General features: G+C 45.4%; 1 protein-coding gene and 1 pseudogene across 2 annotated transcripts in view; both read right to left on the bottom strand.

Annotated features, from left to right (window-relative positions):
• Positions 1 to 14390, bottom strand: part of LOC143986844 (uncharacterized) — a 247655-nt gene that overhangs the window by 126012 nt on the left and 107253 nt on the right.
• Positions 1937 to 12157, bottom strand: LOC143989469 (uncharacterized; annotated as a pseudogene). Its single transcript, XR_013277036.1, has 3 exons — positions 11891 to 12157; positions 10832 to 10967; positions 1937 to 4523 (listed from the first exon to the last, which is right to left on the bottom strand). The product of XR_013277036.1 is annotated as an uncharacterized LOC143989469 (transcript).

Genomic DNA, 14390 nt, shown 5'->3' with positions numbered 1-14390 from the left:
TACACTATGGGGTTGATTTACTAAAAACATATACACTGTGCACTTTGCAAAGTGCAGTTGCACTCTGCAGGAGCTGTTGCTCCAGAGTTTAGTAAATGAGCAGAAGCTCTGCTGACTTCCATCACCCAATCACGTGCAAGCAAAAATGCTGTTTTTTACATTTTTCTAGCATGTGATAGGGTATTCTTTACAAAGGGAAGCTTTACCTCATGTACTAAGCTCTGGAGCAACTGCACTTGCAGAGTGCAATTGCACTTTGCAAAGCGCACATTCTATTTGCCTTTAGTAAATCAACCCCTATGCGTTTCTGAGTATATAATTTGCTTTTATTTATCAGTGTGTATGAAGGGTTTGCGCTAGGCCGGTGCGCTCTCTATCATTTTTTTTTTTTTTTTAAATGTTGCATGCTAAGGGATTGTTGGTCCAAATATACCGCTCCTCCCAGTAGCTCATAAAAGGTGTTTATACTGGTTTACATGTCTTAAGTCTTAAGCACTCTTAATCTTAAAGTGGTTCTAAACGCTCAAGCTTTTTTGCCTTCCTGCATTCTACTCAGAAGCCCCCCCAATACTTACCTGAGCCCCATCGCAAACCAGCGATGTGCACGAGAGCCTCAGCCCTCAGGGACTCGCCCTCATTGGCAGAGACAGCAGCGGGAGGCATTGGCTCCCGCTGCTGTCATTCACAGCCAGTGATCCAATGAGAAGAGGGAGGGGGTGGGCCCATACTCTGTGTCTGAATGGACACACAGAGCAGTGGCTTGGGAGCGAGCCTGCTTGGGTTCACCCACAGCAAGTTCTTTGCGCTTGGGTCACTTGGCAGGGGGGAGGTGCCAGGAGCACTGGCTGGGGGACCAAGAAGAGGAGGATCATTCAGGTGGGCAGGTCTGTATCTAACATAATCCGGTATCGTCCTCCACTGCACGAGCCAGCATCCATCCAGTAAGCTACAGCGTGGTCCTCATAATAGCCTGGCCTCTTGGATTGTCGGTGCATGTACGGTCTAGTGGCTCCTGGACTTATGGATAGCATACCGTCCTTTCCTACTAGTTTTGTGAGTGTATCTTTTTACCTTATTTAAGCTTTTTTGACCCCTTCCTGACTGCCCCACGTACACATACTGCAGGGCGTTGGCTGCTGTGCGCAGAATCACGTCCAGGTACTTCCGTGTTCCCCTAGGACCAGCCAATCATTCTCGACAGAGGCAGAACGGCGGTCTACCAGTAGGGAAGATCGTGAGCTTATGTTCCTGTTAAGCAGGAACACAGATCTCTGCCTTCCCACAGTTAAAGCACCTCCCCCCACTGTTAGAAAGCACCCCCTAGGGACACACTTAACCCTTTGATCGGCCCTGATGTTAACCTCTTCCCTGCCAGTGTCATTAGTACAGTGACAGTGCATATTTTTTAGCAATGATCCCTAGACGTGTGCACTGCCGAAAAATTTGTTTGTTTTCGTTTCTTCTTTTTTTTTTTTTTCGGGTCATTCATTATGCTCGCAATTCGTAAATTTGTAAATTTTGAAAATCCGAAAATAAGAAAGAAAATCCGAAAATTCGAAATAACGAACTAATATTAACTAACTAGTAAATTATAGGTTTTGGAATCTCCTTTCAAATTTGGCTGTTAGTGAACATAACGAATACAAATTTAATATGAATTATCCGAAATAATGAATGCCGCATCTAAACAAATGGAACGGAACTAATTAATAATACATAATAATAAAACGTTTTTATTATTATTATTTATTATTATTATTATTATTATTATTATTATTATTAATTTGTTACATTCCATTCGTTTAGATACAGCATTCGTTATTTTGGATCATTCGTAACTACGGATACATTCGTATTTGTTACGTTCACTAACAGACAAATTTGAAAGGAAATTCCAATACCTATAATTTAATATTTAGTAATAGTTATGCTATTAGATAGTTATTAGTTCAGATTTTGGAATTTTTGGGTTTTAGAATTTCCGAATTTTTAAAAAAAATGTAATTTCTGAATTTTTGAATTTACGAATTTTCAAATATTAGAATTTACGAATATTTAGAAAAATTTGCTAACAGGGTTTTCGTTAGTTTTGATATTTATCAATTAACTAATTTGTCAAAATTCGTTAATAAACATATTCAGAACGAAACGAACTTCACATGTCTACTGATCACTGTATTAGTGTCACTGGTCCCCATAAAAGTATCACTTATGCCGCGTACACACGGGCGGATTGTATGGCGTACTTAGTCCGTCGAAACACATTTCAGCGGACAATCCGCTCGTGTGTGGGCTTCAGCGGACTTTTTCAGCGTGCAGTCCGGAGTACTAAGTATTTCGGTTTTTTCGAAATTCTGTCCGTCATACTTTGGTTTCAGCGGACAATCCGCTCGTCAGTATGCTAGTTCGACGGACTAAGAATGGCGGATGCTCAGAAAGGATTTACATGGCGGAAGGGTGCTTTGCTGTGTATTGGACTTCCTATTTCTAGTCCCGTCGTACGTGCTGTACACGTCATCGCGCAAGCTTTCGACGGACTGTTTGTGTATCCGTGTGTGGTCAAGTCCGTTCAGTGGAAAGTAGGACGGACTGTCCGTCGGATTGTATGACGGACTAAGTACGCCATACAATCCGCTCGTGTGTACGCGGCATTAGTGTCCGATTTTGTCCGCCGCAATGTCACAGCCCTGCTAGAAGTCGCTGATCGCTGCCATTACTAGTAAAATAATTAATTATTTTTGTTTTGTTTTTTACCAAAAACATGTAGCAGAATACATATTGGCCTAAATTTATGAAGAAATTTGATTTTTAAATTTTGTTTACTGGATATGTTTTATAGCAGAAAGTAAGAAATATTGTTTAAGTCTTTTTTTGTTTATAGCTCAAAAAATAAAAACTGCAGAGGTGATCACATACCACCAAAAGAAAGCTCTATTTGTGTGAAAAAAAGATACATTTTATTTTGGTGCAGCGTCGCACAACCGCGCAATTGCCAGTTAAAATAACGCAGTGCCGTATCGCATAAAATGGCCTGGTCATGAAGGGGGGTAAACCTTTCCAGGGCTGAAGTGGTTAATAAATGAAACTGTTTAAACATACTAAAGTATAAGCCTTTGTGCTGTATCTCTTTGAATTTTCTGTTGCTTGTAAAGACTGCGCTTCTCTGAAAAAATGTTCCTTCACTCAGGGTAGTCATACGGGTTCTCGCTTCTGTGAGATCTTTGATGTCTATCAAGATCTGATTTCTGTAAAAAAACTTTTCTCACACTCAGGGCAGGAATACGGCTTATGGCCTGTGTGGGATCTTTGATGTATAACAAGGTCTGATTTCCTTGGAAAACATTTCCCGCACTCAAGGCAGGAATACTGCTTATAGCCTGTGTGGGATCTTTGATGTATAACAAGGTCTGATTTCCTTGGAAAACATTTCCCGCACTCAAGGCAGGAATACGGCTTTTCCCCCGTATGAGATCTTTGATACATAACAAGTCTTGATCTCCTTGGAAAACATTTCCCGCACTCAGGGCATGAATATGGCTCATCGCCTGTGTGGGATCTTTGATGTATAACAAGGTCTGATTTCTGTGAATAAGATTTCCCACAGTAAGGACAGGTATATATTTAAGGACAAGAATAGGGCTTCTCCCCTGTGTGAGTCCTCAGATGTCTGTAAAGAGTGGGCTTCTCTGAAAATCTTCTACCGCACTCAGTGCAGGAATACGGCTTCTCCCCCGTGTGAGATCTTTGATGCGTGACAAGTCTTGCTTTCTGCGGATAAGATTTCCCACAGTCGGGACAGGAATATGGCTTCTCACCCGTGTGAATCCTCTGATGTCTGCAAAGATTGGACCTCTTAAAAAAACTTTTACCGCACTGAGGGCAGGAATACGGCTTCTCCCCTGTGTGAGATCTCTGATGCATAATACAGTCTGATTTCTGTATATAACATTTTCCACACCTGGGGCAGGAAAATGGCTTCTCGCCCGTGTGAGACATTTGATGTCTAACAAGGATGGATTTCTGCGAAAAGAATTTCCCACACTCGGCGCAGAAATACGGTTTCTCCCCCGTGTGAGATCTTTGATGTCTAACAAGGCTTGATTTCAGTAAAAAACGTCTTCCACACTCAGAGCAGGAAAACGGCTTTTTCTCTGTGTGAGATCCTTCATGTCGAACAAGGTCTGATTTCTGTGTAAAACATTTCCCGCACTCAGGACAGGAATAGAGATTTTGTCTCTTGTGAGAACTCTGGTGCATGTAAAGATGCGACAAAGAGCTGAAACTTTCCCCACATTCAGGACAGGAACATGTCTCCTCTCCCTTAATTCTGGCATCATCCCTCACAGTACGAGGTTGCTCAGAGTCAGAGGGATTTGATGGTCTATCCACACTGTGAAGTCCTCCATCCATAGCTGAGCTCATTGTCTTTTCTCCTGCATGATCTATTGTGATGTCCTCATCTTCCATCTTCCAACCTGGAGATAAAGTGAGACGATCCTGTGAGGGTTCCTCAATAGCGTGTTCTGGAAAAATATAAAAACATGATCAATAGATATGAGAGGGTTAGTTCACCTAAATCAATATTCCATCTGGATCAGGTAGATCTTAGTGGGCAGATGTTCTCTCAGAATGTCCCAACCAGATGTGACTTTCCCTCTTCAGTAAAAGGACCTTTAGTCCTCCTCCCAGATCACTTCTACATTTACACGGCCTTGTCAGGAGAGCAGGAACCAATGAGGACTGGGAGGTGCATCAACCACAAGCCTACACAGCCTACCACACAACCACAAGCCTACGCAGCCTACCACACGACCACAAGCCTACGCAGCCTACCACACGACCACAAGCCTACGCAGCCTACCACACGACCACAAGCCTACGCAGCTTTCCACACAACCACAAGCCTACACAGCCTACCACACAAGCACAAGCCTACGCAGCCTACCACACAAGCACAAGCCTACGCAGCCTACCAACACGACCACAAGCCTACGCAGCCTACCACACAACCACAAGCCTACACAGCCTACCACACAACCACAAGCCTACGCAGCCTACCACACGACCACAAGCCTACGCAGCCTACCACACGACCACAAGCCTACGCAGCCTACCACACGACCACAAGCCTACGCAGCCTACCACACGACCACAAGCCTACGCAGCCTACCACACGACCACAAGCCTACGCAGCCTACCACACGACCACAAGCCTACGCAGCCTACCACACGACCACAAGCCTACGCAGCCTACCACACGACCACAAGCCTACGCAGCTTTCCACACAACCACAAGCCTACGCAGCCTACCACACGACCACAAGCCTACGCAGCTTTCCACACAACCACAAGCCTACACAGCCTACCACACAAGCACAAGCCTACGCAGCCTACCACACAACCACAAGCCTACGCAGCCTACCACACAACCACAAGCCCAGGCACTGGGTCATGTGATCTCTGATAATAAAGAGGTTCAAAGTTCAGATTTGCAGACCCTTTAGCATAGAACAAGTGGCCATAGGCCTAGGCTTCTGGTGACAAGCAGCACTGGAGGGCTTTTTAAGAGGTATTTTCTTTTGCAAATATACGCGTTTCCATTATCTACGTTCCTCCTTACTTTTCATCTCAACAACACTGTTAAAAGATCATGTTAACCTTTAGCTATAAGTCAGCTCAAAGAAGAGGGGCCAACCAACCTATGAAACTGCTACTGTAACTAGGATTGGAACAACCTCATACTGCTAGGTGAACCCCAAAATGTGCATAAATAAGGACGAGAATGTGAATAAGTGGGTGTTCTGTCCCACCTGTTTGTATATTTTTCCATGTTGTATTGAAAAGCATCAGGTTACTATTGTTTGAAGTATACTGATATCTAGCGGTTGGTTTAGGGTTACTACAACTAGTTTACAGAAGTGATCTGGTTTCTCGCACTATCCTCCCCTCCTGTTTAGTGCTAGTTAGTTCAGTCCTAGTTAAACCTTCCCAGTTCCTTCCATGTTCCCTCAGTTACAGTGCCTTGAAAAAGTATTCATACCCCTTGACATTTTTCACATTTTGTCAGGTTACAACCAAAAATGTAAATGTATTTTATTGGGATTTTATGTGATAGACCAGCACAAAGTGGCACATAATTGTGAAGTGGAAGGAAAATGATTTTAAATATTTTTTTTACAAATAAATATGTGAAAAGTGTGGCGTGCATTTGTATTCAGCCCCCTTTACTCTGATACCCCCAACTAAAATCTAGTGGAACCAATTGCCTTCAGAAGTCACCTAATTAGTAAATAGAGTCCACCTGTGCGTAATTTAATCTCAGTAAAAATACAGCTGTTCTGTGAATCCCTCATATGTTAGAGAACCTTAGTGAACAAATAGCATTATGAAGGCCAAGGAAAACACCAGACAGGTCAGGGATAAAGTTGTGGAGAAGTTTAAAGCAGGGTTAGGTTATAAAATAATATCCAAAGCTTTGAACATCTCACGGAGCAATTTTCAATCCATCATAATCCATCAAAATGGAAAGAGTATGGCACAACTGCAAACCTACCAAGACATGGCCGTCCACCTAAACTGACAGGCAGGGCAAGGAGGGCATTAATCAGAGAAGCAGCCAAGAGGCCCATGGTAACTCCGGAGGAGCTGCAGAGATCCACAGCTCAGGTGGGAGAACCTGTCCACAGGACAACTATTAGTCGTACTCTCCACAAATCTGGACTTTATGGAGGAGTGACAAGAAGAAAGTCATTGTTGAAAGAAAGACATAAGAAGTCCTGTTTGCAGTTTGTGAGAAGCCATTTGGGGGACATAGCAAACATGCGGAAGAAGGTTCTCTGGCCAGATGAGACCAAGATTGAACTTTTTGGCCCAAAAGCAAAACATTATGTGTGACAAAAAATTAACATCACATTGAACACACCATCCCCACCGTGAAACATGGTGGTGGCAGCATCATGTTGTGGGGATGCTTTTCTTCAGCAGGGACAGGGAAGCTGGTCAGAGTTGGTGGGATGATGGATGGAGCCAAATACAGGGCAATCTTAGAAGAAAACCTGTTAGAGTCTGCAAACGACTTGAGACTGGGGTGGAGGTTCACCTTCCAGGAGGACAACGACCCCAAACATACAGCCAGAGCTACAATAGAATGGTTTAGATCAAAGCATATTCATGTGTTAGAATGGCCCAGTCAAAGTCCAGACCTAAATCCATTTGATAGTCGGTGGCAAGACTTGAAAATTGCTGTTCAGACGCTCCCTATCCAATCTGACAGAGCTTGAGATATTTTGCAAAGAAGAATGGGCAAAAATATCACTTTGTAGATGTGCAAAGCTGATAGAGATATCCCCAAAAAGACTTGCAGCTGTAATTGCAGCAAAAGGTGGTTCTGCAAAGTATTGACTCAGGGAGGCTGAATACAAATGCACGCCACACTTTTCAGATATTTATTTTTAAAGCATTTTGAAAACCATTTATGATTTTCCTTCCACTACTTCACAATTATGTGCCATTCGTGTTGGTCTATCACATAAAATTCCAATATGGTTGGCACAGTGGTGTATTGGTTAGCACTCTTGCCTAGCAGTAAAAAGGGTCACTGGTTCGAATCCCAACCACGACACTACCTGTCTGGAGTTTGCATGTTCTGTGCCTGCGTGGGTTTCCTCCGGGTACTCCGGTTTCCTCCCACACTCCAAAGATATGCTGGTAGGTTAATTGGCTTCTGTCCAAAAAATAAATAGAAAAAATTGGCCCTAGTATATGAATGTGAGTTGGTTTGTGGAGAAGACCACTGTGACAGGGGCTTTTAGGAGAGGACTAGGAGCTAGTGTTCTACCCACTGATTAGGACCCATGGAGAGGACTGGGGATCCTGTCTGCTTCTCCAGGTTAGGGCATGGCAAAGAGCTCAGTTCAGCCTCTGATCCCATGGGGAGAGCAGATCATTCTCTAATGATGGACAACAATATGACGGACGCTGAGAGCGAGGCTTGGATTAATTCACTGAATAAAGACAATAAAGCTTCCCTTTTGGAGTGAATGGAAGGGTGTAATATTAATCTTGTACGAGGGAATATGGTGGCCATCCTGCAGACTGGGTTGGAGAAGCTTCTCCATTCGGGACAGAAATATTTATCAACAATCTCCCTCAAGAAATCTATGAAGATAAACAAATTCCACTTTTTGAGACTGCTGGAACATATATGAGTTTTGTCTCCATAGACTGTGGTAGACTGGTGCCAGATAGTCTGAGATCCCTAATTAATCAAAGCATTGTCTGGGTGGGCATTTGCCTGAGTCACCTAGGCCGCGTACACACGTGGCGGACTGTCTGGCCAACTAAGTCCGTCAGACAATCCGACAGACAGTCCGTCCTACTTTCGAATGAACGGACTTGCCCACACACGGCACTTTTTGAGCGGACTAATACGGCAGACTAAGTCCGCCATACAATCCGCCCTACTTTTGAAATGAACGGACTCGCCCACACACGCGGAGGAAAGTCCGCTCATTTTGAGCACGTCTCCAGGTAGGCGGGGCCCGCGAAGCAGACGTCGCTGACCCCGCCGCCTGGAAGGGACTTAAAGGGGAACCCAACGCCAAAAAAAATCAGCGTGGGGGCCCCCCCAAGTCCACAACCGACCCTTGTCCGAGCACGCTACCCGGCCGGCCAGGAAAGGGGGGGCGAGCGAGCGCCCCCCTCCTGAGCCGTACCAGGCCGCGTGCCCTCAACATGGGGGGTGCCTTGGGGAAGGGGGAGCCGCGCGGCCCCCCCACCCCAAAGAACCTTGTCCTCATGTTGATGAGGACAAGGGCCTCTTCCCGACAACCCTGGCCGTTGGTTGTCGGGGTCTGCGGGCGGGGGGCTTATCGGAATCCGGGAGCCCCCTTTAATAAGGGGGCCCCCGGATACCGGCCCCCCACCCTATGTGAATGAAATGAAATGAAAGAAGAAGAAGAAGAAGAAGAAGAAGAAGAAGAAGAAGAAGAAGAAGAAGAAGAAGAACGGAAGGCGACGGCGGCGACAGAAGACCGGGCCACCGCCTGTAAAAGAGCTATAAGAAGGCGCGGTGGCCCGGCAGAAGAACCGGAGAGGGGGACAAGACCCCCGAAGTCGGGAGAAGAGGCCGGCGGCGGGGAAGAAAGCCGGACTCCTCCGCTAGCAAAAGAGCTACAAGAAGATAGCGGAGGAGTCCGGCGAGAAGACCCCCGAAGACGGAAGACCCCCGGAGCTGTGCAATAAAATATTTTATCTCGTGTGTTGTGTTTTTTTTTGGTACTTTTATTTTACAGGTGAATGGGTAGGGGTACATTGTACCCCATACTCATTCACATAGGGTGGGGGGCCGGTATCCAGGGGCCCCCTTATTAAAGGGGGCTCCCGGATTCCGATAAGCCCCCCGCCCGCAGACCCCGACAACCCTGGCCGTTGGTGGAAGAGGCCCTTGTCCTCATCAACATGGGGACAAGGTGCTTTGGGGTGGGGGGGCCGCGCGGCCCCCCCTTCCCCAAGGCACCCCCCATGTTGAGGGCACGCGGCCTGGTACGGCTCAGGAGGGGGGGCGCTCGCTCGCCCCCCTTTCCTGGCTGGCCGGGTAGCGTGCTCGGACAAGGGTCTGTTGTGGACTTGGGGGGACCCCACGCCGATTTTTTCCGGCATTGGGGTTCCCCTTTAAGTCCATACCAGGCGGCAGGGCCAGCAACGTCTCCGTCGCGGGCCCCGCCTACCTGCATACCCTCTCGAAATGAGCGGACTTTTCTCCGGGCGGGAAAAGTCCGCTCATTTCAAAAGTAGGGCGGACTGGCACACACACGGGCGGACTGTCCGCTGAAATGCGAGTCCGACGGACAGTCTTTCCAACATTCCGAAAGACTTAGTCCGCCAGACTGTCCGCTGAAAAAGTCCGCTGAAGCCCACACACGAGCGGACTGTCCGCTGAAATGTGTTTCGGTGGACTAAGTTGGGCAGACAGTCCGCCCGTGTGTACGCGGCCTAAGTCACTAGGTGTTAATAAGCTTACTGCTAATTAGATCACTGATAGCTGTTGGCTGTTCCAGATGTGCTGATGAGATTACGGTTTACAGTTTGCATGGTTTAGGATAATGTGATCAAGCTCTTACCTGATTTTGTGTGATATATAATCTGTGTGAATTTATAATAAAGTTAGTTCCAGTTTTCACCTAAGCTAGTGTAATCTAGTTCTTGAGTGCAATATTCAGCTATAATATCTGGTACTTGGTTCCAGATCAGAGGAAGCTGTATCTTGGCGGAAACACCCAGGTGGTCCATCACCAAGACGTTGTACTCGTCAAGATGGGGGGCAAGGTTCTTTGCCAGGGTGATCGCCGCAGGTAAGGCACCCCCACATGTTGAGGGCATGTAGCCTGATATCGTTTAGGAGGAAAGAGGTGCATGCTCGCCCCCCTCTTTCTTCTCCAGCCAGGCTGCATGCTTAAATGAGGCTCTGGTAAATATGTTTCGGAAGGACCCTTTCTTGCATGGAGTACCCATTAACACTAGAAAATGTATTTACTTTGATATATATCCCCCACTGCAGTGCCCAGCCCCCCATTCCGATTCAGAAAGTTAGCCCAACCCATCCCGAACCGAATCTTGGTACATAATTTATGTCTAAGTAAATACATTGTGTCTGCAAAACAGAGAAGGGGATTTATCTGAGAGCAAAGAAGATCTAATGTGCAGGGCGGGGATCGGTACAAGGAGGTGAGGTGACTATTATCAACCTATGACATCACTAACCTCCCGCCCTACTTTGGAACCAGTGTACAGTAACAGAGAAGAGATAACAGAAGAATATATTATGTCTCACCTGTGCTGATCTCTGTAGGAGTGTCCTCCTCTTTGAATGTCCTCGTCATTCCAGCCTCCTCCGTATATTGCTGATCATTCCTCACATACGTATCTTCTACTTCACCCTCAACTTTCATGTTTATCAGATCTTCACCCTAAACCAACAGAATGGCAGAAAATATTACTGTAAAGGACGCACGCCCATGGAGACTTACTAACTGAGGTGAGTACCTTGTTTGGTGAGGGAGGAACTAGGAGAGATCTTACTTAAAAAAAGTACAATGAAACCATTACCACAGCCTGCAATACCACTGGCTGCCACTGGAAGGAGACTTTAACCAAATCTAGCTGGCTGGCCACACACAGGCAGATGCAAGTCTTACATACAATCTGGTGCACTCCAAGGGTTTTGGAGCCACCTAGTCATTTCTGGACATTTCCCGATATTCCGCAAAGTATGCTGTAAGCTAGAATTCTGATGTAGGCACTTTTCCCACTGCCCACACATATCAGACGCATGACTTTAGGGTACAGATATCACCTTCTGGTTTGCTTGGTACCCATACACACACACACACACTCCTATCTGCTAAATATGGTAAATTATACATCTGTGTGCAGTTTCATACATAATAAGAATATCGTACACCAAGCATACAGACACTGGTAACACAATGCAGCAATCGCTCCCTACCACTCGCCCAGCGGAGCTCTCCAGCTTTCCAGCATGACATCTGCCAGACTCAGATGTCTGTTATCCCTCTGCACTTCTGATGCTTGTCAGCGCATAAGGACTCGAGATGTGTCAACCAAATTTCTGTGAGTGTATTTTAACTCTTTGCTTACAATTGCTTTTAATAAATGGTTACATTTACAGTAGATGGCAACACCTTCTGTCTGTTTTTTTTTTCTCTAGTGTACCAAGACATCCATTACCTGGTTAAGAAGAGCTGCAGCCATTTAGCTAGTGGATACTTTAACTCTTTTTGAATATACATGCTCTTGGCTCCCTTTGTGTGTACTATAATCATTCTAATATTGCGAGACTTGAGACTTTTTTCACCTCTACTCCACTCACCTGATGATGATGAGGGACGGTGTGATCCTCCTGTGTGGAATCCCGGGAATACAGAGGACAGGGACATCTCTCTGGTGGATTTTTGTATCTGGATGACTTCACTAAGTTGTCCTGGCACAGATCTTTTTGTACTTCTAGAAACTCTGATTCCTCCATCACCCAAATCTTATCATCCTCCTCCTGTATCTCAACTTTAATATGAACTTTAGAATCTCTCAGGTTTCCACTCTGAATATATAATAAAAATGACATCAATTGTAACAATGCAGATAATGTACAGATCCTAATGATACTATCAGTGATTGTTCCTCATCTACCTGATGATGGTGAGGGATGGTGTGACCTTCCTGTGTGGAATCCCGGGAATACAGAGGACGGGGACATCTCTCTGGTGGGTTGCCATTACTGGATCCATCTGTAGGAAACACACACACTGACTGAATACATTGTTTCTATGTGTTTATCAGATGATGGGGGATCTAGGTGAAGCCTCCGTACTGCTCTCTCCTTTACAATAAAGTCTCCTCTTACCCGGTGATGTGAGGGGCGGCTGATTGTCCATCATGAGGTCCTTGTAGAGATCCTTGTGTCCTTCTAAATACTCCCACTCCTCCATGGAGAAATAGACAGTGACATCCTGACACCTTATAGGAACCTGACACACACAATGATACAGTCACCATCCAGACACATCCCTTGTCTGTTACTGGATAATGTCCCAGAATTCCCAGCACCGCTCACCTCTCCTGTCAGCAGCTCCATCATCTTCTTGGTGACTTCTAGAATCTTCTGCATGTTGGGTCTCTCAGGTTTTATGGAGTCACATGGAGGCACTGTGATGGTCATATGATCACCTGACTTCACAAAGGGAAATCTCTGTATTGGAAAACCAATAGGAGTATCATGTTAGAATCCCAGAATCCTCCTCACCTCTCCAGTCAGGTCTGTGTTTTATTAATAGAGATATGAGTGATGTCATGTGACCTCCCAGAATCCTCCTCACCTCTCCGGTCAGGTCTGTGTTATACTAATAGAGATAAGAGTGATGTCATGTGAACCCCCAGAATCCTCCTCACCTCTCCGGCCAGGTCTGTATTTTATTACTAGAGATAAGAGTGATGTCATGTGACCTCCCAGAATCCTCCTCACCTGTCCAGTCAGCAGGTAGATGATCTCCAGGGTGAGGTTTAGTATCCTCTCAGTCATGTGACTGTCCTCCATCCTCATTGATCTGGTCATGTGATCTAAGCGGGTTTCTCTGTAGAGAGATAGCGGAGAATTATCTGGACGGTATTGGTTGTTCAATATTAGGATGGGGATGTAAGGGGTTAATAGGCAGACGCTTTGCTTTTATTTATAGATTTTGGTATGACTAATGAGGAATGTGAAAATACATATAAACATTTGGGTAACACTACTGTCTTTAATTTATTCTTCCTGCCACCAAAGGTGGTAGCTTTGACCATATTCTCAACTTACATTTAATTTGTTCCCAAAGAGGATTTACATTCATTGCCAGCGATTCCTCTAGATCCAACGTAATTTGAATACCCAAATATTTAATTTGAATTCACTATTTTTTTTTTTAAGGAAATTGCTCCACATTCCTCTGTATATCATGTCTAAAACGGCATTAAAACAGATTTCTGCCAAATGATTTTTAATCCTGAATATTTCCCAACCGTATTTATTAGTTTATTTTCTTTTACCATCTTATATATTAATTTCATTGCCTCGCTCAAGGAGTTTTGTGTGTCTCCCATATACAGTATTATATCATCCGCATAAAGACCAATGACCTCCTTCCTATTTTCCATTACTATTCCTTTATATTCCTCTTATTTCCTAAACCTCAAGGCAAGCATCTATATTGCTTTAGAAAAAAAGGTGGGGAGATAGTGGACATCCCTGTCTTGTCCCTCTTTCTAGACTTATCATAGGTAACATTAAAAGGGATTGTAAAGTGAATTTTTTTTTTTATTTTTTTTAAATAACAAACATGTTATACTTACCTCCACTGTGCAGCTCATTTTGCACAGAGTGGCCCCGAACCTGCTCTTCTGGGGTCCCTCGGCGGCTGTCTCGGCTTCCTCCCGCAGGTGCTTCTCACGTTTATGCGAGCTCCCTCGCATGGTGAGAAGCATCTGCGGGCGCGCTCCCGTAATACAGCCGGTGGCTATAGCCACTCACTGTATCACACGGCCCCGCCCCCCGGCACTCCGCATCAGTGGATGTGATTGACAGCAGCGCGAGCCAATGGCTGCGCTGCTTTCCATCCATCCACTCCAGCCAATCAGCGGCCAGGCTGAACGGTGGAAAGGACGTCGGGGACAAGCGCGGGACTTTAGAGGGGTGAGGTAAGTAAAACGGGGGGGCTGGGGGCGCAGGCACTGTCAGATGTTTTTTCACCTTAATGCATAGAATGCATTAAGGTGAAAAAACATTTACCTTTACAACCCCTTTAATCCATTCATAAGGAGAGTTGAACGTGGTTAACTAT

The sequence above is a fragment of the Lithobates pipiens genome, unplaced genomic scaffold (assembly GCF_037356315.1).
Source record: "Lithobates pipiens isolate NorthernLeopardFrog02 unplaced genomic scaffold, aLitPip1_a1.2 Scaffold_18, whole genome shotgun sequence".
Taxonomy (NCBI): Eukaryota; Metazoa; Chordata; class Amphibia; order Anura; family Ranidae; genus Lithobates; species Lithobates pipiens.
The sequence above is the reverse complement of the archived record's forward strand: the minus strand, read 5'-3'. Positions and strand labels throughout refer to the sequence as shown.